Source organism: Cololabis saira, chromosome 24, assembly GCF_033807715.1.
Source record: "Cololabis saira isolate AMF1-May2022 chromosome 24, fColSai1.1, whole genome shotgun sequence".
Lineage (NCBI taxonomy): Eukaryota > Metazoa > Chordata > Actinopteri > Beloniformes > Belonidae > Cololabis > Cololabis saira.
In genome coordinates, this window is record NC_084610.1 from 5,008,076 (window position 1) to 5,035,311 (window position 27,236).

The 27,236-nt window shown below is 41.1% G+C and overlaps 1 protein-coding gene across 13 annotated transcripts in view; it reads right to left on the reverse strand.

Annotated features, from left to right (window-relative positions):
- The window catches only part of LOC133424852 (microtubule-associated protein tau-like), a 92,325-nt gene that overhangs the window by 27,145 nt on the left and 37,944 nt on the right, over nt 1–27,236 (reverse strand). For 12 of the 13 annotated variants that reach the window (XM_061715399.1, XM_061715396.1, XM_061715398.1 and 9 more), the window contains exons 2-3: nt 26,596–26,655; nt 12,337–12,398 (exon numbers count right to left, since the gene is read on the reverse strand). The gene's annotated coding sequence lies outside the window, so the exon portion shown is untranslated. Of the gene's footprint in view, nt 1–12,336; nt 12,399–26,595; nt 26,656–26,806; nt 26,841–27,236 lie in introns of those variants that run through there. The other variant, XM_061715388.1, reaches the window with a different exon arrangement.

Here is a 27,236-nt window from a genome sequence, read left to right on the forward strand (position 1 = left end):
TAAGCTGTTATTTGCAATTCTGCAATGATATTGATTGCTTTTAATAGTGGCTCCTGTCTGAGTCACCGCATAAAGCCCACCCCCTGCCCATCATGATTAGTTTGGTATGTTCTGTACTGGTGGAAATGGGAATGGGAGGGGTACCAGAACCATTTCATGAGAGGGAATCTTTTAAAGATAAATTATTGTGACTTCTCAGTCTCAGTCTTAACAGTGTTCACACCAGACAACTGAATCATTCCCAGTTTTTCTCCCATCTGTGTTTAATTCTCCTCAACAGGCCGTCGTACTGCTCCTGACTCAGCTTGAAGCTGCAGCTTCCGGACAAACCTAAACTCAAGTCTATGTTTCATAGACACCCAATCACACTGACGATTTCCACTTCTGGGCTCTAATCCTATTTCTCTCTGATTATGGAGATATACTGATATACTGAAAGATGCCAGTTTCAGTGGACTATAAGATAAAAATAACAAACTTATTCCAACACTTAGTGTTGGATCCCGGGCTGGGATGATATAAATGAAGGTAGTAAAGCACGCAGCCTGCAGCTTTTGCTATCTTTCACAGATTGATTATGTTGCAGATGTCTATGGCTTCGAATCAGAAGGCCAGAAGTTAAAAGTACATCAGCCTAAAGAGAACAAAGAACAAAAAACTGCAATCATTCTTTAAAAAAAAAAAAAAACGGAAACATGTACCGCTTTGAACCCTAACTGTTAAATATTGCGTGACATATAGTTTCACAAAGGAATGAATGAAGCCAACAGTTGACCCACAACAGCTCAGCGTGTGAGCGTGGACGGGGTCCTCGTCTTGAAAGGGTTAAATCGATATCCCTGGAAGTCAAAAGCAGGGCTGTCAGATCCCATCACGTCTCAGGACTGATGTGTTCAATTGGTGGTAACTTAGAAAGACGGGGAAGTGTGTTGGTGTTTTCTGTCTCGCACTTTCACATCCCTACCTTCCTTCCACCCCCCACAGGGCCTTGTTTTCTTCCAGTTTTGCCCCACCCAGGCCGTAATCCCACTTCACCCCCAATCCCAGCCAGCCCTCCTCTCCTCTCCTGTCTGGTCCTCATCCCCCACCTTCCTACAACCCCACCCTGATCTGGGTCACCCATCACGCCTCTGTGAGCGCCGCTAACGTCGGAGTGTCACCATCCATTTAGGAGGGAGAATCTCCGGCAGCCGACTGCCTTAATCCTCCGTGTGAGCTGGCCAGTGTTTATATGGGGGTGCACATTTTTTTGGACCACTTTAGGGATGATTTTCTAGTCTCTGTGGTTCATGGTCCAAATTGACAATTTGGGCAATTTTAAAACTTTGACACCCTTTTGACATCCTGTCTTACGGCGTTTTAGTCAAGAGACGAGCTGCAGCTTCTCCGTCCTCCAGTACATCTGGTGAGCAGTCTTATAATAAAGGTCCGTCCACTACAGGACTGTCTCAGAAAATTTGAATATTGTGATAAAGTCCTTTATTTTCTGTAATGCAAAAATGTCATACATTCTGGATTCATTACAAATCAACTGAAATATTGCAAGCTTTTTATTATTTTAATATTGCTGATCATGGCTTACAGCTTAAGAAAACTCAAATATCCTATCTCAAAAAATTATAATATTATGGGAATCTTAATCTTAAACTGTAAGCCATAATCAGCAATATTAAAATAATAAAAGGCTTGCAATATTTCAGTTGATTTGTAATGAATCCAGAATGTATGACATTTTGTTTTTTTAATTGCATTACAGAAAATAAAGAACTTTATCACAATATTCTAATTTTCTGAGACAGTCCTGTAGACATAACAAGGACATCTTTGTTACAGTGAATGAGATTTTCTGGGGGAAAAAGGCCGCCGATGAAGATTAAAGTTATTTTAATGATTATTTATTCCCTTTTTTTTTTTAAGTAATATTGTTCACATTCCTGGCTTCTCACGTGAATAAATTGGTTGTCTCAGTTGATTATCAAAACTATATTATCTTTGGTGCTAGACCACCGATCGAAGTTTATTTTGACTGAAAATGTTATTTTATTCCAAAATTCACAAATCGATCTGGGAAAGTTTCAATGATACATCAGGGCGTTTCAGACAGGTGTTTCCAGAGCTGAACGGTGGAGTAGAGGAGCTTTGCTATGACCTGCTGTTGCCTGACTTGCTACACCTGTTGCAGCTGGACAAACTGGATTACAGACTCCAGGTCCCAGCAGATACGGACTGGAATGGTCCTGAAATGATCCACGGTGGCCGATCCACGCCGGAGCAGGTGTGGAGCTCAGGGTTACCCTTTTGATTGACAGTTGACTCAGCCATTATCAGTTCCCCATCAATCATTGAGAAGCTACAAAGCTAAGTGAAGTAACCGGCATTTTTATTCCAGCATCAACTAAATGCAGCGGTTATTATTGATTTCACCACAGAAACATCTGAAATGGGATATTCATCGGTAAGCACCTGCCGGCAGCTCTTGGCATTGATGGAATGAAGGAGCTGGTGGCCACGGCTAACTGTGATTAACATGATGGGGCCGTGTTTCAGTCGGTTTCTTGGTCTGCTCCTCATCTTCATCCTCCGACTCAATTCTGGTAGTAAAATTAACTGCACACAACAAAAATATTCCTTAAAAATATGACTAATTATGCTGTTTGGTTTTCAGTTGCAGCCCAGAAGCTCAGAACTCAATCCACCGCTAAGTAAGTGACGACAGCTAACTATCGTCTGTGCTGCCACCAATGAAACGTCCATGTTCCTACTTATACATCCCATTCATTTATTGATTAATTTTACCTGATGTGGTACAGAATAATAAGTTAAGACATATTGGGACATAAAAACTGTGTTCCAAACCTCTCTTCAGGAATCTCTATGGGTGACATCACACACGGTTTGTGCACTTGTGTAAAGGCGAGTGAAATGCTGCAGTGGGTGATGGGTCATGTAAGGGCAGCTGCAGAGGCAGCAGTGGGACTGTCAAAAGTGTCCCACTGTGACCTGTAATCAACCCTGTTCCCCCTCCTCCTCCTCCTCCTCTTCCTCCTCCAGCGGCAGCATCCAGCGAGCTGATTACATTTTGCTGACTCAGCAGGACATGTTGGGGAATTAAAACATAATGAGCGCTGCCAGTGAAGTGTGAATGAACTGTGTAAGTGGTGATCCCCGGCGTGACAAGCAAGCCATGAATTCCACGCGGACAGACGACTGAACAGAGAAGAGGAGGAGGATCTGCACCCCAGACAGGTTAAGGGCCGTAATGGCAGCAGAAAGGGAGCAAGGAGATTATGTCCTGGTGTGCAGTTCCTGATGGAAACTCATGCCTATAGGATGTTTTCTCATCAACACCAAGCAGGTGATGATTAATCTGCAGACATCATACAGGACTGTCTCAGAAAATTAGAATATTGTGATAAAGTTCTTTATTTTCTGTAATGCAAAAATGTCATACATTCTGGATTCATTACAAATCAACTGAAATATTGCAAGCCTTTTATTATTTTAATATTGCTGATCATGGTTTACTGCTTATGTTATTTTTAAGACATTAAGAGATGTGTGGATTAGTGAATGCCCAGATTCCTCAATGAAGTCATTGTGAGGAAGAATGAACCAAAATACGGCCCAAAGATGTGAGAGGCTGATAAAGTCGTACAGGAAATGGCCACTTCAAGTTATAAGGTAGATCTACAAGATACTGAAGCTCTGGGACACTTAGTGTCGTTAACATTCTTTGTCTTTTTGGCTTCAATTTTGTTAAACATTTGAACAGTGGGGGGAAAACGTTTGTGATCAGATGACTTTATAATAAAAACAGGAATAAATGAGGGTGCACTAAACTTGCTCCTGCAGCTCCCTGACGATTGTCCTGTGCAGTTATAGATGCTGTTGGACAAAATGCACCTTTTAAATAGTAATTTTTCAGCAAAAGAAGGAATACAGGTAGATACAATCCCTATAATCATCTACATACAGGACTGTCTCTGAAAATTAGAATATTGTGATAAAGTTCTTTATTTTCTGTAATGCAATTAAAAAAAAAAAAAAATGTCATACATTCTGAATTTATTACAAATCAACTGAAATATTGCAAGCCTTTTATTATTTTATTATTGCTGATTATGGTTTACAGTTTAAGATTAAGATTCCGAGATTATTCTAATTTTTTGAGATAGGATATTTGAGTTTTCTTAAGCTGTAAGCCATGATCAGCAATATTAAAATAATAAAAGGCTTGCAATATTTCAGTTGATTTGTAATGAATCCAGAATGTATGACATTTTTGTTTCTGTAATTGCATTACAGAAAATAAAGGATTTTATCACAATATTCTAATTTTCTGAGACAGTCCTGTATATCAGTTTTGATAATTAAAAACAATAAAGTCACCAAAAGGTCTTTTTACTGAATATAAATCCTGACATAAGCAGCTCTCTTCCATCACTTTGCCTGCACCGTGCGACCTCGTCAGATGGACAGACGGATGCTTCCTGCCAAACATCAGCCCCCTCCCAGCGGTGATGTCACTGTTCCCATGGCGATGCAGCACCAGGGTGCGGGAGGGGCTGGTGTGGGCCGGGCGAGGGTGCTAGCGGCAGAGAGCGGACTTTAACCACGTTATGGATCCAGAAATAGGTCAGCAGACCCTGCAGGCCCGGTCCCTCGGGGAGGTGGCCCTAACTGTGCCGACACAAATGGGAGTGGAGCTACTTATACTCATCGATACACCCAGAGCTGGTGGCCGGCTGGGCTTTTAAGGCTCATTTAGAGCTATATGTCGCTGACGCTAATGGAGGGAGTCTGTGTTGTATATTTCTGAATATAAAAGGAGTTAGAATATCAGATATCTGTCCACGGGGTCCTGGAAGCTGTTTTTAAAAAGAAAATGTACCTAAACTTTAAAATCATGTATCTTAGTGATCTTAATGGACTAAAATACACAAAGCAGGATAAATACCTGTTAGGAGTTTTATTAGTGGGATGCAAAAAGGCCCTGACCAGAAAATGGCTTAAGAAGGACAAACCAACAATAAATGAATGGATTGATATAATATATAATATATAAGTGATGGAGAGGATCACATTTAGGCTGAGACAACAAATTGAGATTTTTGAAGGAAATTGGTCAAAGTGGCTCTCTTATGTGTCAAATTTAAGACCTGATTTTGTATAATCGGCAAACCATTAGTAAGGTCATATCTTCCAAATTTAGATGTTTTTTTTTTTTTTTTTTTTTTCTCCCCCCAAGTGCATAATCTTTATGTTTTTTAAGTTTGGATGTAGGTGCCCATGCAAAAACAAAGATATGGTATATAAAGAAAGACACATGCTGTACAAGTAGGAGTGGGTATGGTGTGTATTTATGTGAATATGTGTCTATATGCGAGTAATATGTGGAAACTGACTGAGCTGTCAAGATAAGTAAGGGTGTGGGTACATGTGTCTATGTGTGTATACTGTATTTATGCTGATTCTGATGTATTATTAACACCCAGATCTCCCCCATGTTATATGTGTTGTGCCCAGTTGGCGCATGTATGTTGTTTTGCTTCAAAAGAAAAATGAATAAAAAGTAAATTACAAAAAAAAAAAAAAAGAATATCAGATATCTGGGGCGTATAACTGCCAAAAAAATAAATAAAACCTGGAGCTTTGGAGAGATGTGGAGCTGAACCTGTACTTTTACTATGATCAAAACCTACTTATTGCATCTGAATCCTAAGCTAATTTTGCACCCTCAAAAGTTAATTTCTGATTTTATCTGTAGCAACAAGGTTTTGTTTGTTTTTTTTAAAAAGTAAATCGGCCTTTTCCTTTTATGCACCGCAAGCTTGGAATGAGCTACAACACATACATCAAGTTACTTGTCCTTGTATGCATTTTCTTTTATATGAAACTGAATTTATTTTTCTGCTGCCATCTTGACCAGGACTCCCTGGCAGAAGAGATATTGTATCTCAATGGGACTTTCCTGGATAAATAAAGGATAAATAAAAAAATAAAATAAAGGTTGGAACAAGGTGATATTGTCCACTTTGTAGCATCCCCCATTTTTAACCCAAACAGTCTGGGAAGGGACGAGGAGACCAGTTGCTGGAGGTTGGGGAGACGTTGTCCCGGTCTAGTCCAGGTCTGGACTGCAGGGGGTCGGGTCAGTACCTGCACTCTTCTACTGCAAAGCCATGCTGATATCGTCGTGGTGAAATATGCAAGGCCTCCCCTGAAAATGTGTCATCTACATGGGAGAATATGTTGCTCTTAAACCTGTTTATGCCTTCCAGCAATGACATTTCCTCTCCAAGCGTGCAACACTTTGAGCTGAGCGCTGACAATAAGCCGGATGCTTCCTCTCCTCCTCAGTCTGATGAGATATGGCGTCTATGGCTTCCAAAAACTATTTTAAAATGTTGGTTCAGATTTCCATTCTACCTTAAATCTCTATTATCTGTACTGTTTGCTGAGGATATAATGCACCACATGTGATAAAACATTCAGTGTTTATTCTGAATGAGAGATCCTGTTGTAATCTGCCTTTTAATTTCAACTGCACTGATCATTAGTACTTGTTGCTTTTTAACTTCAGTTCTGATACATAATCATGACTGTATTTGCTAAAATTAAAATCAAAATCAGGGCTTTTTTGCTCATTGACCAATTTCACTCCATTAACTTTGATACACCTAAGATGAATTACTGGTTCTCATTATTGTAAAGTGGGATCATTAGGAAGTGAAATAACTCCTCCAGTATTTGATGAAAAACCCAACAGTTACAACCCTTAAACACAAATGTACTTTAAGTTTACGTCATCACATTTGAAGGTTTGGATGAATTGTCTCGTCTTGAATTGACATCGTCTTGATGAAATATGCAAGGCCTCCCCTACAAAATGTGTCATCTACATGGGAGAATATGCTCTTAAACCTATTTATGCCTTCCAGCAATGACATTTCCTCTCCAAGCGTGCAACACTTTCAGCTCAGCGCTGACAATAAGCCGGATGTTTCCTCTCCTCCTCAGTCTGATGAGACATAGCGTCTACAGCTTCCAAAATCTATTTCAAAATGTTGGTTCAGATTTCCATTCTACCTTGAAATCTCTATTATCTGTACTGTTTTGCTGAGGATATAATGCACCACATGTGATAAAACATTCAGTGTTTATACTAAATGTGTTTTACAGCTCCCAGACTAGACTCTAGTCTCTCTAAGACGCTCGCTTCATCATGTGACTGACCTGCTGCCACCTTTGGGAGTTAAGCACCCACACCAGGGTTGCAATAATAATGAACAATAATGAACAAAATTAAGGACAGGATACATTAAAGACAGCAACATATGTTGGTACGCTCTCTGTTATTTATTGATGTCATGTCACTTAATTCGTTTCAATAAATTCAACTAAGGTGAAACAAATATATTAAATATATTATTTCCCACTACATGCAAAGTGAGATATTTCAAGCCTTTATTTGTTATAATTTTGATGATTATGGATCACAGTTTATGAAAACCCCAAATAAAAAAAAACAAAAAAATTAGAATATTTTATGAAATCAATAAACAATTCAATCATCAAAATGATAACAAATAAAGGCTTAATTAATATATCTTGCTTTGCATGTAATGAGACTATGTAATATATTAGTTTCACCTTTTAAGTTGAATTATTGAAATAAATTAACTTTTACACCATATTCTAATTTTCCGACCTTCACTTGTAGCTATATTTATATTTACTTGCATACAGTACATCTGAGCTGATTTGGACATACATAGCATTTCAGTTGCTAGTATGGTTGCTAGTCTGTGCAGTCATGCAAGTTCAATGCTATTAAAGCACTTTTAACTTTAAATCAAAGCATTTTGTTTTTTCACATAAAACAGAGAAGTTTTGGAGATGTCCCTTTTTTTGGCGCCTGCGTTGTTGAAATCGGGGCGTTCCTTATTTCCATTTCTGAAAGGTGGCAACTCTAACCCACACCCATGTCCCAACCTTTCTGAGAAAAATCACTGCCATCAAATTCAAAATAAATAAAACATTTTAAACGCAGGGGAAGAAAGCGTCTGTGTTGAAAGACTAACCACTAACAGTTACTAACGCACCACCAGTGTGTGAAAAAACCCCAACCCGCTGTTTATCCAATAAGAGAGCGCTGTGTGGAAGTGTTTCACTATGAACACATGAAACAGCTGTCTGACAGGATAAGAACCAAGTCCACTGTGACTTTTCCCCACAGAAGGGAGATCTCCGTCGTCGGCCTCCCTCCTCAGCCGTATTGCATTTCCACGTGTCCTTCATGGCCGACGACCAGCACATTTACAGAACGTACAGCCACATGTATGATCCGCTCCAATGACAGAACCCAGATCCTCCCAAATGCATCCACCAACCCGCAGTTCTCAGGCTGCCAGCAAACGCATTATTACACAGAGCTAAATATAGACTCGCACAAACACAAGACCTCTCAGAAACATTGGGACTTCCTGTCGTGCAACTCAAACGTCTGTCAGCAGTTCCAGCTTCATGACTGCTTTTTGGCGATCAGATATATCTGTCATGAAATCATCCCCAATCACTCGCTCCCTCTTTCTCCCTTCCACATGTTGCCAAATGCAATTCCCGGGCTATTATATGTCCAGGAACAGCCAGGCCAATCATCTGGCTGAGCGCAGACGCTTAGGTCCGACTCCCCGGACCCGTGTGAGTCATGGGAAAAAGGGGCGGGACTTGTCACTGATGGTGGTGAAGAGGACGGCACATGCAGCAGGCCAGGCCTGCAGCTCTCTTCCCCTTGTAGCTGTTGAGGTACAGTATATGTAAAAACATTGACTGGTTGGAACTAACTGCTGAGCAAAGGTTGAAAGATCAATTCCTGCAAAAATGGCGAAGTGAACTCTATAGGATGAACATCATGTGATATTTATGTAGAGATTAAGCAACAGTTTAACCTAGAACAGTACTTACTATGTCAAAATCTAAAGTATAGACAGGCCATTTGTAATTTTAGGACGAATAACAGTATAACACCAAAAGTCACTGGAAGGTGTAAAGGTCTGGATAGAAGTCAGAGATTCTGTAACCATGGGAATCGAAAACCGGTTCTTGTTGAGAACCGGTTCCCAGTGTTTCAATTCCTTGAAATCGTTTGCCTTTTTTGCAAACGATTCCCTTATCGATTCGAGTGGGAAAACATGGTGACAAAGCGGCATAAACGCTCGAAAGTTTGGTTACATTTTACCAAAGCGGATGACAACAGGGCAAGTTGCTGTTCTCCACAGCTGGACACACCATAAGTCCAGAAAGATTGCTTATCCTTCCGGAAAAAGCAGATATGCTTATTTTTCTGCAAAAGAATTGTTAATTGTTCATAGTAGATGGTTGCAGAATTGCACAATGCACAGTTCCATTGCACTTGAGTTGATTGTATTTGTCAGTGGCTGACGTGGTTTTATTTTTGAGTGCTCAGCTCAGATATCCTTTTAAAAAGGAAATTTTAATTTCTATTAGAGAAGAATATTTATTTTATTATTATTTTAGATATTTTATTTATTTTCAAAACAAATAATTTTAGAGATAATTTTAGATATAAGATATAAAACAAAGTTGATGCTAATCGACCTGTTTTTCTCCTTTTTTCCAAATGAGAATCGATGAAGAATCGAATCGTTAAACAGAATCGAAAATAGAATCGGAATTGGAAAAATCTTATCAATTCCCATCCCTGGTAACCTCTGTAACGTCAACCGTATTGGAGATGAGTTTCATATTTTGTTTGAATGTAAAAATGTAAATATAATGAAACTCAGACAAAAATAATTACCAAAGTATTATACAAACCAACCATCTATGTTTAAATTGATTTTGTTACTTCAATCTAATAAGTTAAATGTTATTTATAAATTAGGCACCTTTTTGAAGAATGTCCTTCCTCTGTTTAAATCATTTTGAATTTTATTTATTTATTTATTTTTTTGCCAAATTGAGTATTTTAGTTGAACATGTACAGCCTGCCACTTGCTACAAATGTACAAATGTTTGTGTTCTGTGCTCCATACCATGTGATCATGGCCGTGAGTTAAAATAAATGATTGATTGATTGATAAAATGAAAATTATTCATTTGAAAAACAGCTCTTTATTGTATGCAACATGGTGCCACAGCAGCACTTCATTAGTCTGCCATTTTGCTGGACAGGATGTGATGACACGCTGATGCCTCTTCATCACAGGAGGCAGCAGGAGACGATGAAGCACCGATCCTAACATGTAGTATACCAGAAACTCACCTACAAGCCTCTACCCAGCACTGTCATCCAAACAAAACACATCAAATCTAAAGCAATTATACGTAACAAAATCACAAACAGGGCTTGTCTGATTGCGTGCTCCTGCTAATGTCACCACTTCAAGAACACCACACGAGGAAGGCACCACATTAAAGCAGAGACTGCACCGATTACAGATGTCTGTCATCACTATGCGATGGAAACTCAGAGATCTGGCAGCCAGAGAGGATTCTGAATGAATCACAAACGTCCAGGTTGTTTACGTAAAGACAAAGGGGTTTTTGTGAGGGAATCATGCACTTCTTCTGGATCAACATTGGCGTTTTTTAAGATGAACGCGGATGTTATCCCTTGATTCGATAACGTGTCGATCGTTGAAACCGATGTGTTTCAGAGATATTTAAACGTCTTTTCCTTGGTATTGGTCGTCTGTGAATGGGAACATGTACTGAGGTCTGGGTGAATAGTCAGAAACAGCTGTATTTAATGTGATGAACAACATTGTGACATGTCAGTGAAATATAACTTGTTGTCCAGTGTGGTACTTGGGGAATATATCAAGCCAGATTTGATGGTTCGGCCTTGATGTACTGGTGTGAAAGCATCTGGAAAACTGCTCACATTCACTTTCTGAGCACAGTTACTCATCGGATATCAATGTACCATTTCCTAGATGAATTACAGGCTTCATCCTCCTGCAGAATACAGTATATGTTTAAACTCTTGAGTACCATCAAGGTGAGAGATCCTGTTGTAATCTGCCTTTTAATTTCAACTGCAGTGATCATTAGTACTCGTTGCTTTTTAACTTCAGTTCTGATACATAATCATGACTGTATTTGCTAAAATTAAAATCAAATCAGGGCTTTTTTGCTCATCGGCCAATTTCACTCCATTAACTCTGATACACCTAAGATGAATTACTGTTTCTCATTATTGTAAAGTGGGATCATTAGGAAGTGAAATAACTCCTCCAGTATTTGATTAAAAACCCAACATTTACAACCCTTAAACACAAATGTACTTTAAAGGGGACCTATTATGGCATTTAATGTCTATTTTAAACAGGCCTTGAATGTCTTAAAAACAAGCTTTTGATTGTTTTTGCTAAATAAATGACAAATTCTGCCCCTGAGCCATGTCTTTATCTTCCCATTCTCTAACCTCATTATCTATGCAGGATTCTGAGTGGGCGGGGCTATGATAATGAGGCTCTGTGCTGATTGGCTGCCTGAATGACGCGATACACCGCTACGAAAAAATGGAGGAAGCTCCGGCCGGCGGAGTTAAGCCTGAATTATGGTTCTGCTTTAAATCGACGCAGACTCTAGGATACGGCGTAGGGTCTGCATTGGTGTAATGCGGAACCATAAATCAGCCTTTACACCGTGTCATGCATGCAATGCGAGTGAGCGTCAGCGACAAAATCAATTCCATTGCTTTATTTTCTATTGGACTGTCCTAACTGGCCGCAGCGACGCAGCGCAGCGCGCCGTTTTGAGCTGAACATTTGTCGGACGCCCTGCTTCCATTTTCTTCCTGTCGCTCACGTTGAAAGCCGGTTGAAAGCGCTGTAGGAAACAGTCATGATGAGGAACGGCTGATCCAGTTAGTTGAAATGAGAAGTTATCTCTGTGATTCCTCCTCATTTCACTACAAAAACCTCAATAAAGTGGCAGCTGCTGGAGGGAGATGGACAGAGAGCGTCCGATGTCACGCAGTGCGACGCGATAGTCGGACGCTCGCATGCAGTTACACGGTTTTATAGGTTTTATAGTTTTATAGTAGTGGATCATCCGGGCGGCTGTACAGACCCTGCAGAATCTGGTTGCTTTCCTCCTCCTCTGAGTTGGCAGGCTGAGGGGAGACCACTTTATATATGTTGAAGCAAGAGAAAACCTGTTTTTCATAATAGGTCCCCTTTAAGTTTCATCACATTTGATGGTTTGGATGAATTGTGTCGTATGTGTAGAGGTTATTTGGTTTAACACGGTGCAGATGAGAATGGTTTAGGTCGGTTTAAAGGCAAAAAAGTGTCTTTGTCTTACCTGAGTTGAAGAGCTGTCTTCAACGATGGATCGAGTTGTTGAGCTGGAGTGTCTGTTCAGAGCTGTGTGGATAAAAAACCCAACAAAACACAGAATACATGTTAGTACATCAAACAGTTTAACACTGAGTAGAGATTTCTGCCTCAGGGAAAAGATCTGAACTCCAGAACCAGCCCAGCTACTTGTAAATCAGATTGGGAGCGTCTTCAGACAAACCGCCTCCATCCCAGCGGACACATTTCATCCTCATCTGGGCTACTTCTGGCACTTGTGACTTAATTATGACACTGGCAAGTGTTACACGTTGGCCGGATGTGGCGCCAATTATACACGAGCTTATTTGGGCCATGTCTGCTGCTTTTGTGGTCGAGTTGAGGCAGCCACGTTGATGTGGAGTCAGCGTTGTCATTTAGGGGCAAATGTGGGCCAAAGAAAACGGCGTATTGAGCCATATTCATTCATTGCTATCCGGGATTGCGTTTTATACTATTGCACATGAGGCGTGCAGGGAACAAGGCGGCTCAGATCTGTCACCTGAGTCTGCCAGCAACAATAATCCAGCAAAGCCACACACACACACGATCTAATCTATCCAGCCTGTGCTAGTGCATGCATATCGATCTCTTTCTGTTGCCGCAAACTTAGAAGAAGAAGCAGTTAGGCTATTGATTCGTGACTGTGGGTAGCAGGAAAGACTTAAAAAAACAGATGCAACATATGTTTGTAGAGGAAAAGTTTCCAAGGCAACGACGGGGGGGATACCCAAAAGGGATAATCCAAAACTAAAATCAAAGTGCTTATTTTTCTCAAATAAGTAATAATAATCATCCCCTGGTGAGCTGGTTTTATGATTTTTTTCAGATTCTTGGATTGGTGTGTTGCGGTTAAGCCAGGGGATGAGGAGTTTAGTCTGAAAACACCCGTGAAGAAGGACAGATTTGCACATTTATGCAGCTTTGGGACTGTAAGGATGCTGATGCAAGGGTATCCTGTTAACATGAAGAGAAAGTGAAAGCACTGTTGGGAGGGAAAACCAGCACTTAGATAGAGGATGGAAGAGAAATTCTTCTAATGGGAAGTAAGCTGATTTATTTGAGAAACAAAATGTGTGAAACAGAATTCAGAACAGAAAAGATGAGGGTTTCCACTCCTCTATTAAAGAATAATTCAGCTGACTCTACTTCCTCTATCTGTTCATCACAAATGTATTGGTTTTCTTTTAAAATTTGGTGTTTTTCAGTCTAATTTGCTCTCAAAACTGGGTAATATCTCAGCTAGGAACTGATTTAACCATATACAAGATCCTAACTTCCTCCCTTAAAATGCTTGCATGAAGGAATACACATGTGATTCGTCTTCACTAAACTAAACATTAGTGGGCATGAGAGGATTTTAAACTCACTAAACCACTTTTTGTGTATGTGTGTTCTGGAGTTTGCTGAACTGGATGAGCAGATACAAGAGCAAGGGAAACGAGTTCAGTGAACGATAGGAGAGAAGAAGACTTCGAAGATGCAAGTTATTTTACAAAGTGAAGCTCAGCTGATATCATGAATGAAGATAAAGTATCATAAGAGGGGAAAAAGAAGGAACAGAAATATCAGGAGCGTGACAGGAAAAGCAGCACTGGACTGAAAGCCACTTGTTTAACAAAGGAAAAAAAAGTTGCACAGCAGCTGGTCTGTTTTTGATAAAAACCCAAAGTTCCCCTCGACAAACGTCATCACTCTTTCAATTTTCTCTCCAGAAAACATCCATCTCTTCAACACGATGGTGGATGGAAACTTAAACATGCACATTTCGTTTTGCTCAGTGTTTTTATCCTTCTGAAAGTCCAGAAATGGCAACGGGCCACCACTTCCTGCAGCCTGCCATCCCACAAAGCTTCTGAGATGCATCTTATCTTATCTCCAAAGTCATTAATTGCAGCTTCTAAAGGATGCAACACTGATAAGATTGTGAAGAAATCAAATTTGTCATCCACGACTCGGTCCGCCTCCGTTAAACAACCATGTCCTGTTGAGTCCTAGAAAGGTAGAAGACACTTCATGCTATTCCTCGGTTATGACCTGACCTTGCTCCTCTCATGTGGGAGAGACGAGGCCAAATAGGTCATGCAGAAGGCAGCGAGAGCCACAAGAGAGGAAGGAGAAGGAGGTCAGACCTAATCCACAGATTTGTCCTCTTCATCAAAACTTAAGCAAACAGGAAATGAATCCTAATCTCAGCGCTGCGCTAAAAGGCCTGATATCCTCGCTGAACTTCATTAAAACGATCCGACAGAAGAAAACGGCACAAGGAGCTTTCCAGAATTACCCGTTTCTGTTTCACTCTGCATTAAATGTCTGACGTGCTGGTCCAAAGAACACAGAGAGGTCTTTTCCGCCAAAGTGGTTCCAGCTCTGGTTCAGAGTTAATAACCAACTCTTTGTTTTTTCGACGGACAACCGTGAAAAAGTAGCAATTCAGAGCCAGGAAAACTGGGGCAACAATGGTCCCAAACCTCCGCCGGGCCTGATGGGGGCGAGGGGAAGTCTGACTGGGACCAATCCAAACATTGTGACAGCCGTCGTGAAGTTGTATTGTGCTGAAACAGTAAAGAGGACGCTGATGAAAGGGAATTAAAGAATGGACACCAAAATAAAGCAGTCTTCAAAAGGAGACCATCTCCTTGCTGTATGACTGTTGGCCAAAGTCCAAACGAGATATCAACCCGTCCAACTAAAACATTTACACCACCATATTTAAAAACACGAAAACAACCGGAGCATCTTTCGTCCGATTTAAAAACGTCCATCAGTTTTTGTGAACGTTCCCCGACGCACTGCATAGAGCATTCACACTTTAAACTGAATCTAATCCTTTTCATCTTGATTGATAAATATTACCTGCTGCCGTCAATGGATCCCGTTCAAAACCCCAGGCATGAATCCTACTTGAAGCGGAGCTCGTAAATACCAATCAGCATCTGGAGACACCAGTCTGCACATCAAACGCCAACGACATTTACAAGCGTTGGCATGACTGCAGCATCGGTTCGGGATATTCTCTGATCTCTGTCTTCTGTGCAGGATGGTTGAGAGTTCAGCAAAGGAAAGTTCAGACCATATTAAAAGAGATTACTGTAGGACTGACGTGGCTCCTTCATAGGGTCCCGGGGGTCTGCTGGGGCCGATCACTGCACACTACATGGGGAGGTTCACCTGGACAGGTCACCAGTCCATCGCAGGCCCAAATATACAGACAACCCTGCACACCCTCACTCACACCTAATAATAATAATAATTAAAGCTGCAAGCAGCGATGAACGGGCCCTCGCACCCTTGTGCTTCTACTTGCATGTAGATTCTTCAGGCCTGGACATTTAGCGGATGACACCACCCACGACTCTCTATATCAAACCATTCAAAAGTTATGGCAGAAAGTAGGAACTATCAAATATGGACCAATCAGATGAAGGGGCGGCGCGCCTTTTGACGTCTATCGTGTACCGCCACGGTAACGCTTTTGACTGAGAAAAGTAATGCGCATCGTCGCAGGATGGAGACTCACATTTTGATGTATAACACACCTGGGTGCACGTTACGGTTTGGGCGAAGAACCGGCCGAAGAAATGGCATAAATTGCGCCAAAATTACACGATTAATTCAAAATGGCTGATTTCCTGTTGGGTTTCAGCCATGGCACCAAGAGACTTTTCTTTAAGTTGCGACATGATACAGGTGTGTACCGATTTTCGTGCATGTACGTCAAACCGTATTGTGGGGCTTGAGGCACAAAGTTTTCTATGGGGCGCTGTTGAGCCGTTTTTCCACACCCATGAATGCAAACCATTAAATATCACATTTTTTGCCAGGCCTGGCTTGCGTGCAAAATTTGGTGACTTTTGGGGCACGTTTATGGGGGCAAAAAGGCCCTCATTTTGTCGGAAAAAAAAAAACGAGAACGAGAACTCCTACAGATACAATATGGCCCTAATAATAATAATAATACTACATTTTATTTGTTAGGCGCCTTTCATGGCACTCAAGGTCGCCGTACAACAAGCAAAATATAAAAAAAATATCTAAACAACAGAAAACAGCAGAGTTTGCAGCAGAACATAAAAGACAGTTACTGTAGATCAAATGCCTGTCTAGAGATCAGTCCTAAAAACCTACAGGCCATTTAGAAAAATCAATCTCGCGTGCATTTATTGCACTGTGGGAGGAAGCCGGATACCAAGAGAACACCCACGCAAACTCCAAACAGAGGGAACTCCTGCCAGGCCCGGGAATCGAACCAGGAACCTTCTTGCTATGGGGCAACATTGCTAACCACTAAGCCGCCGTGCTGGAAAAAGTAAACCAGTTCTTACAAAGATCCTGAAGTTGAACCAGCTCCAAACTTGATTCATGCTGAGTAGAAAACAAAAAGAACTGATATCCGTATAGAATCGACAACTGAGTCAGAAGATGAGACGCAGCTGCGACCGCTGAAACTCTTACAAAAGTCTTACAAAATCTTACAATTATTCCTATTCATAAGAAACTGTTTCCGGGGGTGGAGTCAGTCACTCAATTTCACTCCACCTCCACTGTTCCACAAGATGTGGCTCTTTTAAAGCTGCGGTTCTAGCTTTGTGGCATCTACTTCCTGTACACTGCAAAGACAGCGTGATCCCTACAAGGTGATGTCCCGGTACCCTGCAAAAAACCCAAACTGATCAGTGAATCCAATATTTTCTAAACCTAAACCACCCAAACAAAGTGACGGAGTTGTGCTAGTGGGTTACGACAAACGTGATAAACACACTTAAAGGGGACCTATAATGGTTTCTCATACCTATTTTAAACAGGTCTTGAATGTCTTAAAAACAAGCTTTTGATTGTTTTTGCTAAATAAATTAGAAATCCAGCCTCTGAGCCATGTCTTTATCTTCCCATTCTCTAACCTCATTATCTATGCAGGATTCTGAGTGGGCGGGGCTATGATAATGAGGCTCTGTGCTGATTGGCTGCCTGAATGACGCGATACACCGCTACGAAAAAAATGGTGGAAGCTCTGGACGGCGGAGTTACCGTGTCATGCATGTGATGCGAGCTAGCGAGTGTCAACAACAAAATCAATTCCATTGCTTTGTTTTCTATTGGACTGTCCTAACTGGCCGCAGCGACGCAGCACGATGCGCCGTTTTGAGCTGAACATTTTTCAGACGCCCTGCTTCTATTTTCTTCCTGTCACTCGCGTTGAAAGCTGGTTGAAAGCGCTGTAGGAAACAGTCATGATGAGGAACGGCTGATCCAGTTAGTTGAAATGAGAAGTTATCTCTATGATTCCTCCTCATTTCACTACAAAAACCTCAATAAAGTGGCAGCTGCTGGAGGGAGATGGACAGAGAGCGTCCGATGTTACGCAGTGCTACGATAGTCGGACGCTCGCATGCAGTTACACGGTTTTATAGTTTTATACGTGATAGTCGGACGTACAGACACTGCAGAATTTGGTTGCTTTCCTCCTTCTCTGAGTTGGCAGGCTGAGGGGAGACCACTTTATATATGTTAAAGCAAGAAAAAAAACTGTATTTCATAATAGGTCCCCTTTAAGAAAAGGAAAAGATAATATTTTCATATAATGGCCCCATTTAAAGAGAGATAAGAGACCAGCAGGGTTCAAAAATCAGGAAGCAATTAAGGAAACTCATCAATCATTACACCAAGCATGAACAGTTTGATTTTTAAACCATTTAAAAAAAAAAGGGACTCCCTAAATCCCCTAAATCTGTGTTTCTTTCATTGGTAGAAGTTTTCTGCACTAAACTTACAAAGCAAAGATGATATTGCTGTAAAACTCTTAGACAAAATTAAAAAACTGTTTAGAAAGAACCAGGCAGCCGGTCTTATTTTACAATCTAAATCTTCATCTCGGCTTCTCCTTCAGAGGGTGTCGTTTATGATGACACAAATTAAGTTCAAGTCCAATTAAAAACACAAAGTTTTTCCCTGTAACTGTAAAAGGAAAGCCAATCCTGAACTGATTTATGGCGCTGATGTGCCTGTTGAGGCCGGGGTGGTTTGCTCAGTCGATGTCGGTGGCGTGTTGTGGTTCAAGTCTGGGGGTCCGGCCAGCAAATCTGTCAGAGCCTCTTCTCTGAGGTCTCTCTGCTTCCTCCCTTTATAGTTCACCATCACCCCCCCGTTTCCTCATCTATAATTCACACAGACAGCCTCCCTCTCCCCACACACAGAGCAACTCACGCACACAACCACACACACACACACACACACACAACCAACCACACACACGCTCTCCCTCAGGGCAGCACACACACACTTCCATGCAGACACACAAACACATGCATGTTTAATGCATCAAAGCCAGAGGTGAGGGGTATTTACAAGCGTGCACTAAAATACCGTGATAGAAACTGCAAACAGGGGAATAAATTTAAATAAATGCAACTAAAAGCCACTTTCCTTTTATTTTCTGGATAATTACTGCAACGAGGAAACTGGAACTCGTTCATATGAACGCTCCTGTGCTGGTCTTCCACATAATTTTCTGATTTCAAAACCATTTCATAGATGGTGCAACGTATTTTGACTGCCCATTATCTTTTCATCACCAGCTCGCTCAATAGGAACCATTTTGATATTTTCTAATCCCGACTCTCTTTCATTTGACAGTGTGGCTGATTTGATCAGTACAACTTTGTAGATAGAAAGCAAAAACACAGCTGTGGGGCTAAACTGTCAAAAAAGAGGCTCATTTGTTGATTTAAAGATGCAAATACAAGAAAATGAGCATGTCCGGGCACAAGCATTGATTGTGAACAAATTTCCAAAGCACTAGTTTTTCTAAGGAGTATTTGTCTATCCATTCATTAGTCTCCATTTTTCCAGGTTTGGGTCATGGAGGATGCAGCCTAAGCAGAGAGGCACCAAGTTCCTTCCAACAACCTCCTTCAGCTCTCTCCAAGGAATACCAAGGCCTTCCCAATGAAAACTGGAATATATAACCTCTTGAGTGTCCTATTTTTTGGGTCTTCTCCCAGTTGGACACTCCCAACACCTTCCCATGGAGGTGTTGGAAGATTTCAACCACTCGTTCTTTCAGTTACGACCGACAGCCCGTGATTTTGTGGGTAAAAACATAGATTAACAAGTAAATAATCTTGCATTTTGTTCCAGTTCTCTCTTCACCAGTACAGGCCCTGGATGACAGTAAACGCCACAGTTAACACACTTGAAATACTCCACTTTTTCCAACCGAGAACCATGACAGAAAAAAAAAAATTCATAACAAAATGTCTTTTCATTGTCCTATTTGTTCCCACATATCTATGCGTTTCCTCTGGAAACAGTTCCTAGGGAACTCACGTCCCCTAATTTCAAGTTCCAGCAGTAAGAAAAGGACTGAGTCACCAGCACTTTACTTCAGAGCAATGACCAACTTAACAACGCCACTCAAAGCTTTTCTGCTCCATCTGATGGTGTGTAATTTTTACAAGCACCATCCCAATTCCTCAGTCCATTAAAAGCCAAGAAACTTTGCAAAACTCCCTTAAAATGGCCTTTTCTGAGCCCAGAAGTGGTGAAGAGTTGACACGTGGGTTGTTGGACTGGGCTGGATATTTAGGGCCAATCCCAATACACCCCCTACTTTCTACCACTAGCCCTAAAAATGAAGCCACAGGCGTAGGGCCCTTGTAATCTTCCCTAGGGATTGGGACACCACTTGCTACGTCACTGCGTGGTTTACGTTCGGGTACGTAAGCGACTGCGTAGTTACGTTTGCACAAACGTCACACCATATCAGGAAGCCCAGAGATAAAAGCTGTTTTAATTTCAGCTGTAGCGCTGTTAATATGCCACTTTATTAAGTTTTAATATTTTTTCAGGCGTAAAAGTAACCGTTAAGATCCAACCTGGACTCAGTTTATCCAAATAACGCCTGTTAAGAAATTTGATCAGATATTTTCGGGATGAGAAGAGCCGCCGGCTCGGGAGCTGATTTATGGTTCCTCGTTAAATCGACACAGAGCCTGCGGCGTAGGGTACGACGTACGGTGCGCGTCGCCGCGTAACCTACGGCGTAGGCTCTGCGTTGGTGTAACGCAGAACCATAAATTAGCCTTTATTCTGGCGAGATCTGAAGATACAACGCAACAACGAACAAGCAAGTGATTATGTACATTCACTGAGTGAATATTATGAAAGTAAAATATATATTTCTCACTAGAAATGTAATCAAAACACATTTTTATGCAGAAACTAACTCAAAATATTGATTTTATTCACTAAAAATTTGAAATGTCCGCCATGTTTTTTTGTTTGATTCAGTCTGCAAATGATGACGTAAAGCATTCTGGGAAATCTTTCTGGCCCTCGGTCGGTGAGTCAGAATCTGAAATCCCTCACTTTTAAGGGCTAGATTGATACACACTAGCCCTCGTTATGTCCACTAGCTAGATGCTAGCTAGCACTAGCCTAGATGCAAAGAGGAATTGGGACACCACTACCCTCATGGGAACGCGCAAAATGTAGGGGTAGGGCTGAAAAGTAGGAGTAGGGGGGGATTGGGACTGGCCCTTAGCATTAGGCGACTGGTATCAACTGGTACTCAGTATCAGCTAATCCCCAAAATCCAAGTATCAGAATCAATACAGAATCAATACAGAAAAGGAAAAGCATTATTGTGATGCATATCTACCACAAATAACTAAAAATGGACCCACCCCCATATCTATGTAAAGGTTGTAAAGGTTTCCTTTCTTCAAATATTCAACAGCCTGGTTTTTTTCAGTAATAACTCACCTTTGTCACCAAAATCTGTGCAAAGTTACATCGTTTTACTGAGTAAAGAAACCACTGTAAAACACTTTTATAAAATTCTGCCCAGTCTGACCTGAGTTCAGGTCAGGAGTAAAGGAGAGCAATATCCTGTTTATGAGAAGAAGCAACAGGAAATATGGTTTCAATTGGGAGCCTGAATGATCTTAACAAACCGTACAATATGAGGAGGCTGCTTCCGTGTTGGCGGGTCCAAGCCACCCTCTCTTTAATAATTTTATGATGATGCCATCTGGTCATGGATACAGTTAGCCAGAATGCGGAGCAAACAGACTCAAAAACAATCATTAGTTGTTGCTTTTTAGTTTCTGCAGTCTGCACAACAAATCTTTGCTCGGGGACAATAGACGTACCCTGTGACCTCTTACCTGTCATGCAGTGTTTCTAAAATAACCAATGATTTATCCGCAAATATTCCCATTAAAAGAAATGAATGGTCATAATTTTCATGAGTCGGTGTGACATTTAGCAGAGTAGATGAAGCGGAAAATTCAAATTCTCTCAACAGGCCACAATCTTTCATCAAAATGGAGGAAAATATATTAGTTCTTTATCCAAAACAAAAATCAGACCAGGATTTCCAAAGAAAATCAAAACCCTAACCTGTTTTTAACTCACCCATATGTTGACAAGTTTTTACTCCACAAAAGCAAATCTAACACCAAAGTGTGCAGGAATGCCTGGTGGTGCTCACAGTCGTGTCATTTTGAATCACGCTTTCTCTTTAAATATCTGCCTTTTGGGCCAAACCTTTAGTGTGTTTTCTGTCTAAATCATAGAAATTTGTGTTTCATCGACAGAAAATAAAAGGCACTCTTCGTCCATAACATACAAGCTTCAAAACATGTGATGAAAACTTATGCAAACCCGGCAGGACCAGGTGCTGGATTTTGGTACTTTAAAAGTATTCTATACGGACCAGTTTTGCCACCCGTCTTTACTTTTAGTGTCCTGAGAGCCACATATGCACATTAATCAATCAACATGTTTGCACAAAGAGGTGGAAAACTGTGCCCGGGGGCCGTCTTTTTATTTTCCCCGTCAGGAATGTGAGGATGGTGAAAGTTTGTTTGAGGGAGGACCTCTGTGGTTAAGGGGTTGGTCTTTGTTGATCCTGGAAACTTTTTAGACCAAGAGAAATACATTTCTGTCACTACCGTACATTAGAGGTCATATTTTCCTTGCCACTGTTTGGCTTAAGGGTTTTCTCCCACTAGGGGAGTTTTTACCTGCCATTGTTTATGTAATAATTGCTCGGGGGTTTACAGTATGTTCTGGGTCTCTGGAAAGATCCTAGAGACAACTTTTGTTGTATTAGACCAGGGGTCGGCAACCCACGGCTCCAGAGCCGCATGCGGCTCTTTAGCGCCGCCCTGGTCTTCCTTTTTCCTTTCCTTTTTAATCTTGACATTTCCACTTTTTCTCAACATTTCAACTTTTTTCTCGAAATTTTGACTTTTTTCTCAAGATTGTACTTCAACATTAATCTTGAGATTTCGACTTTTTTCTCGAAATATCAACTTTTTGCTCGACATTTCGACTTTCTCGACATTTTGACTTTTTTCTCAACATTTCAACTTTTTTCTTGAAATTTTGACTTTTTTCTCGAGATTGTACTTTAACATTAATCTCGACATTTCGACTTTTTTCTCGACATTTTGACTTTTTTCATGAAATTTTGACTATTTCCTCAACATTTCAACTTTTTTCTCAACATTTTGACTTTTTTCTCGAAGTGCATAATGAAAAAAAACATCTTCCCCAGTTATAACTAATATAGCTACATGCAGCATGTGTTGTTTTCATTCTAAGGCTGATACAAGACTTTTCATTTTTTGCGGCTCCAGACATATTTGTTTTTTGTGTTTTTGGTCCAATATGGCTCTTTCAACATTTTGGGTTGCCGACCCCTGTATTAGACGCTATACAAATAAAATTGAATTGAATAATGGACTTTTGAATTCAAAGTGTCAATGGTATCAATTCATTTTATCCCATGAACTTTCTTGCTTTTTCTCCTCACTTCAACTGAAAAGGAAGCTGTCCTCACCATTAATCCACACCTCTTCGGGGTATTTTATGTTATAGAGCACTATCACACACTCCTCAATGAGGCCAGAAGCAAACATTACAGTTGCACCAACAGTCATCAAGTACCTCCTAAGGGTTTTCTCTCAATAACTCTCCTTTCTCCAGTTATCCCCCTTTAAATAACCTAGATGTTAACGTCCGACTGGTTTAGAAACACTGGATCATGAGAGGATTATGATGAGAAATGTTGCTTTAGCTACTGAATGACTGTTGAAATTACCCGGATTTCCCCGTGAGGGAGTCGAATCAGTAATGAAGGAAAACAATAGCCTTATTTTTCACATTTGGCATCCCACTAAACACCTACAAGCATTTCCAAAGCATCTCAAAAGCCTTGCTGACTAACGACAGTTGGACCCAGAAAGTGAAGTTGACTCCAAAGCAATGTCCCTCCCACCCACTCCTCCTGCCATGCAAACGCAGCAACAGTTGGTCGACTATACGAAAAACAATGTCCTCGGATAAACGTCGACCTCGCTCTGAGGGAGTGAGCTTAACGAGACTCGACGAAGGATGCAGGAAGAGGAGGCAGTGCAGGACCAGCGGGGGGGGAAAGTCGCTTTTTTGCATCCCAAAAATAAAGAGGACGGAGAAGGGCACGTTTGCCCCCTCTGTCATCCCCTCCTACGCCATGGCTTGTCATCCCAAGTTGGTTTCCAAAAAGGAGACAGTTTGCCTGAGAGCTGCCCAGCAACCATGCAGGCAGACGGAAACAGAGATGGACAGACAGACGGGGTGGAGGGAGAGTGGGGCAGATGTGACACACATTGACTTCTAGCACACAGTCATGGAAAGGCCAAGTGGAAAAATCTAGGTTTTTTGCACGCAAACATATGAAACACAAAAAAATTCATACTTTAAACAGCAGTATATGTGATAAAGGGACCAAATTCAGTTATTCCAGCAAAAGCTAAAACAACTTTGTGTAGGTGTTTTGCATAATTGTCCATTAGCTCCCATATCAGCTAAATTATTTTTTTAAAAACACTTTCCCATCAACTAACTGCTGCAAAATGATTTTTGGTGTTTACATCACATTTGTAATGCTCTCGTAACATTTCACTGGTGTCTAAATCTCAGTCAATTCTGCTTGTTCTTGGTGGACCGACCATGATCCTGCTGAAAGAACCCACAACAGTTTCAGCAAAACCTCATATTCTCTTCAAAAAACGTGTGTATTAAGCAGTAGCTTGACCAGTTTTAATAAGCTGGCCAGTTCACGAGGGAGCAGAGAATCCCCATACCACAACACTTCCACCACCGTGTGTCAGAACTGCACACCAACCACTCCTTTTTGCATCATATCATCACCATTTTTGATTTGTAGCACTTTAAATGCATTTTGAGGAAAAGATTGAGCTGGAAAGAGGTTTTTGAAACCTGGTTCATGAATAAAAAGAAGTGTCTTAGACGCCTGAAATGTATAAAATCACCTTTTATATGCTCTCCAGAAGGACTGAATCAAACGACTGACAACATAATAACTTGGAAGGGGGAAAAATGAATGGACTTTGTTTCAAATCATTTCAGCACCAATTGTTCTGGACCATATCACTACAAACCAGCATCAGTTTTAGGCACCAAAAGAGTTTTCTCAGAGATCTTTTCATGATGACGCCATTGATTTCAGCGGAAGGGAGTTTAAGGTTTGAGGATTACACATAAAAAGACAATCAGGTGCCTAAATCAGGCAGCTGAGGGTTCTGATACTGTCAGCTTGGAGGGTCATGTTTCAGTAGATCAGATTCTCCATGAACTATGAATCAAGAGATAAGCTCGTCTGCTGCCATGGCAACTAATTGCTGGCTGGTTGGTTGTCAGAGAAATATGAAGTCACTCCAACGAGAAAATTTACATCAAACCGACATCCCAAGTCTAAAGTCTCAATCTATTTGTGTGGATTTATAGAAATAATTAACAGTTTTGGTACCTTTTTTGTCCCTACACTGCAAAAAATCAAAATCTTAACAAGAATATTTGTCTTATTTCTAGTTAAAATGTCTCATTTTTAGTCAAAATTACACTTAAAACAACCATCACTGGAAAAAACAACAATTTTCACCTGTATTTTGACTTAAAATAAGTAGAAAAATCTGCCAGTGGAACAAGATTTGTTTGCTTGTAATAAGAAGATACATTTTGTCCCACTGGCAGATTTTTCTACTTATTTCAAGTGAAAATTTACTTGAAACAGGTGAAAATTGTCAAATAACAAGTTATTATTCTGGTAATGACTCTTGTTTTAAGTGTAATGAGATTTTTTGACTAAAAATGAGACATTTTAACTAGAAATAAGACAAATATTTCTGGTAAGATTTTGAGTTTGAACTGAGTAAGACTTGTCTGGGGTAAATATCCCTCATTTCAAGTCATTTTGGCTCTTCCAAAACTAAAAAACTTCACCAACAACTCATTCATTTTCCATCTTGGCTCATTTCAGCCTTTCCCAGGCAGCTCAAGTTTAACCATTGGAGGTTGCAGGAAGGAAAACATTAAATATATATATATCAAATGGAAGAAAGAGTGGGAGATAAATTGGACAACAAAACAGATTAAATCAGGAACATGCCTGCAAAGAATGAACACAGCGAGAGGGATAAAAGCGCAAGAAAAGGGCAAACGAGGGAACCAAAATTCTGATCACTTCATCGCTGCCTGGTTTGTCCCAACCAAGCTGTCGGCGAGCTTGTGACAGCCAGGCCTGCTGACGCTGAGAGGGAGCGTAACGTGTCCTGCGGTCTCGCTCAGCCTGGTGCGACTCCCACTGAGAAACCACCACCAACAGTCTGTTGGCCATGAGTCACTCCCCGCCAACGGCCACATGCCATCCAAGTCTCAGCCTCACATCACCCTGAGGAGACGAAAATCTCTGGACATCTGGGTCTCCGGACACCTTGAATGCATTTATTTTTGAACGCGTGCAAAGCGGCAACACGCTTCGATTATTCAGACTGTGAAGATGCTGAATAATCAGCGGTGTCTAGACGAGGAACGTCACAAAGACTAAAAGGTCACCAAAACAGAGAAACAGCCTCTGGCTTATCACAACATCAGCCCTTTCACCAAATTGTTTGAATATGTCAGCAGCGGCCATCCTGGGCAAACAGAATCTCTGCCAACAAAGGACGGGTAATGAAGAAGGAAATATTGATTTAAAGATCATGCACAGCCTGGAAAGAAGAAGGAGAAGCCTCCTGAGGTTTCTAACTGTCATTTTATAACTGTAGCTATTAAAACTGATGCAGAATTCGATTTGTCCTTTCTGTTGCTCTGATATAAGCTAAATTTAAAAAACAAAAATGCTTGATAATGCAGGATAAACAGTGTTACATCTTACCTGGTGAGGTGGGTCCAGCTTGTTGTCTACAGAGAGGGAGAAGGGGTGGCAGCAAAGCTTCTGCAGAGACAAGGAGAAGAAAGAAACAGGAAAAATAGATGAGAAACAGACGAAACAGCGAACGGGAGTCATAGGGGCAGCGCCACACTGACAGACTGATGCGTTTTCCCCGGCAAGCACACTACTGCAGCTTTTACACACACATACGCACGCCGAGCCAACCGGCACGCTGCCTTGCATCCCCTCCGCCAGCACACACACATACAGCGCCGGAGCCGGTGTCTGCACTGCATCGGGGAGGGGTGGAGATGGGGGTTGGGGGATGGCTGAGCTCTGCCATGTCGGAGCACAAGAAACCTGTGCGTACATCCCATTAATTCCTGTTTAAAAAAGGGGATATGAAGCTGATCCAGTCCCGGGGGAATTGATTTTAAGGAGCAAAAACACTCACACGCCACCACCACCACCACCACCAGAAGAGTATTTTATTGTTCCCTTTGTGTCCATCTATCTGTCTTTGCTTAGATTATGAATGGATGAAACACCCAAACATGACAGCGAATGCAGTGTGACTGTATGTGTGCGTGAAGGAGGGGTGCAGGGTTTGCCCAATGCTGAATAATTGCTCTGTCCTGGTGCTC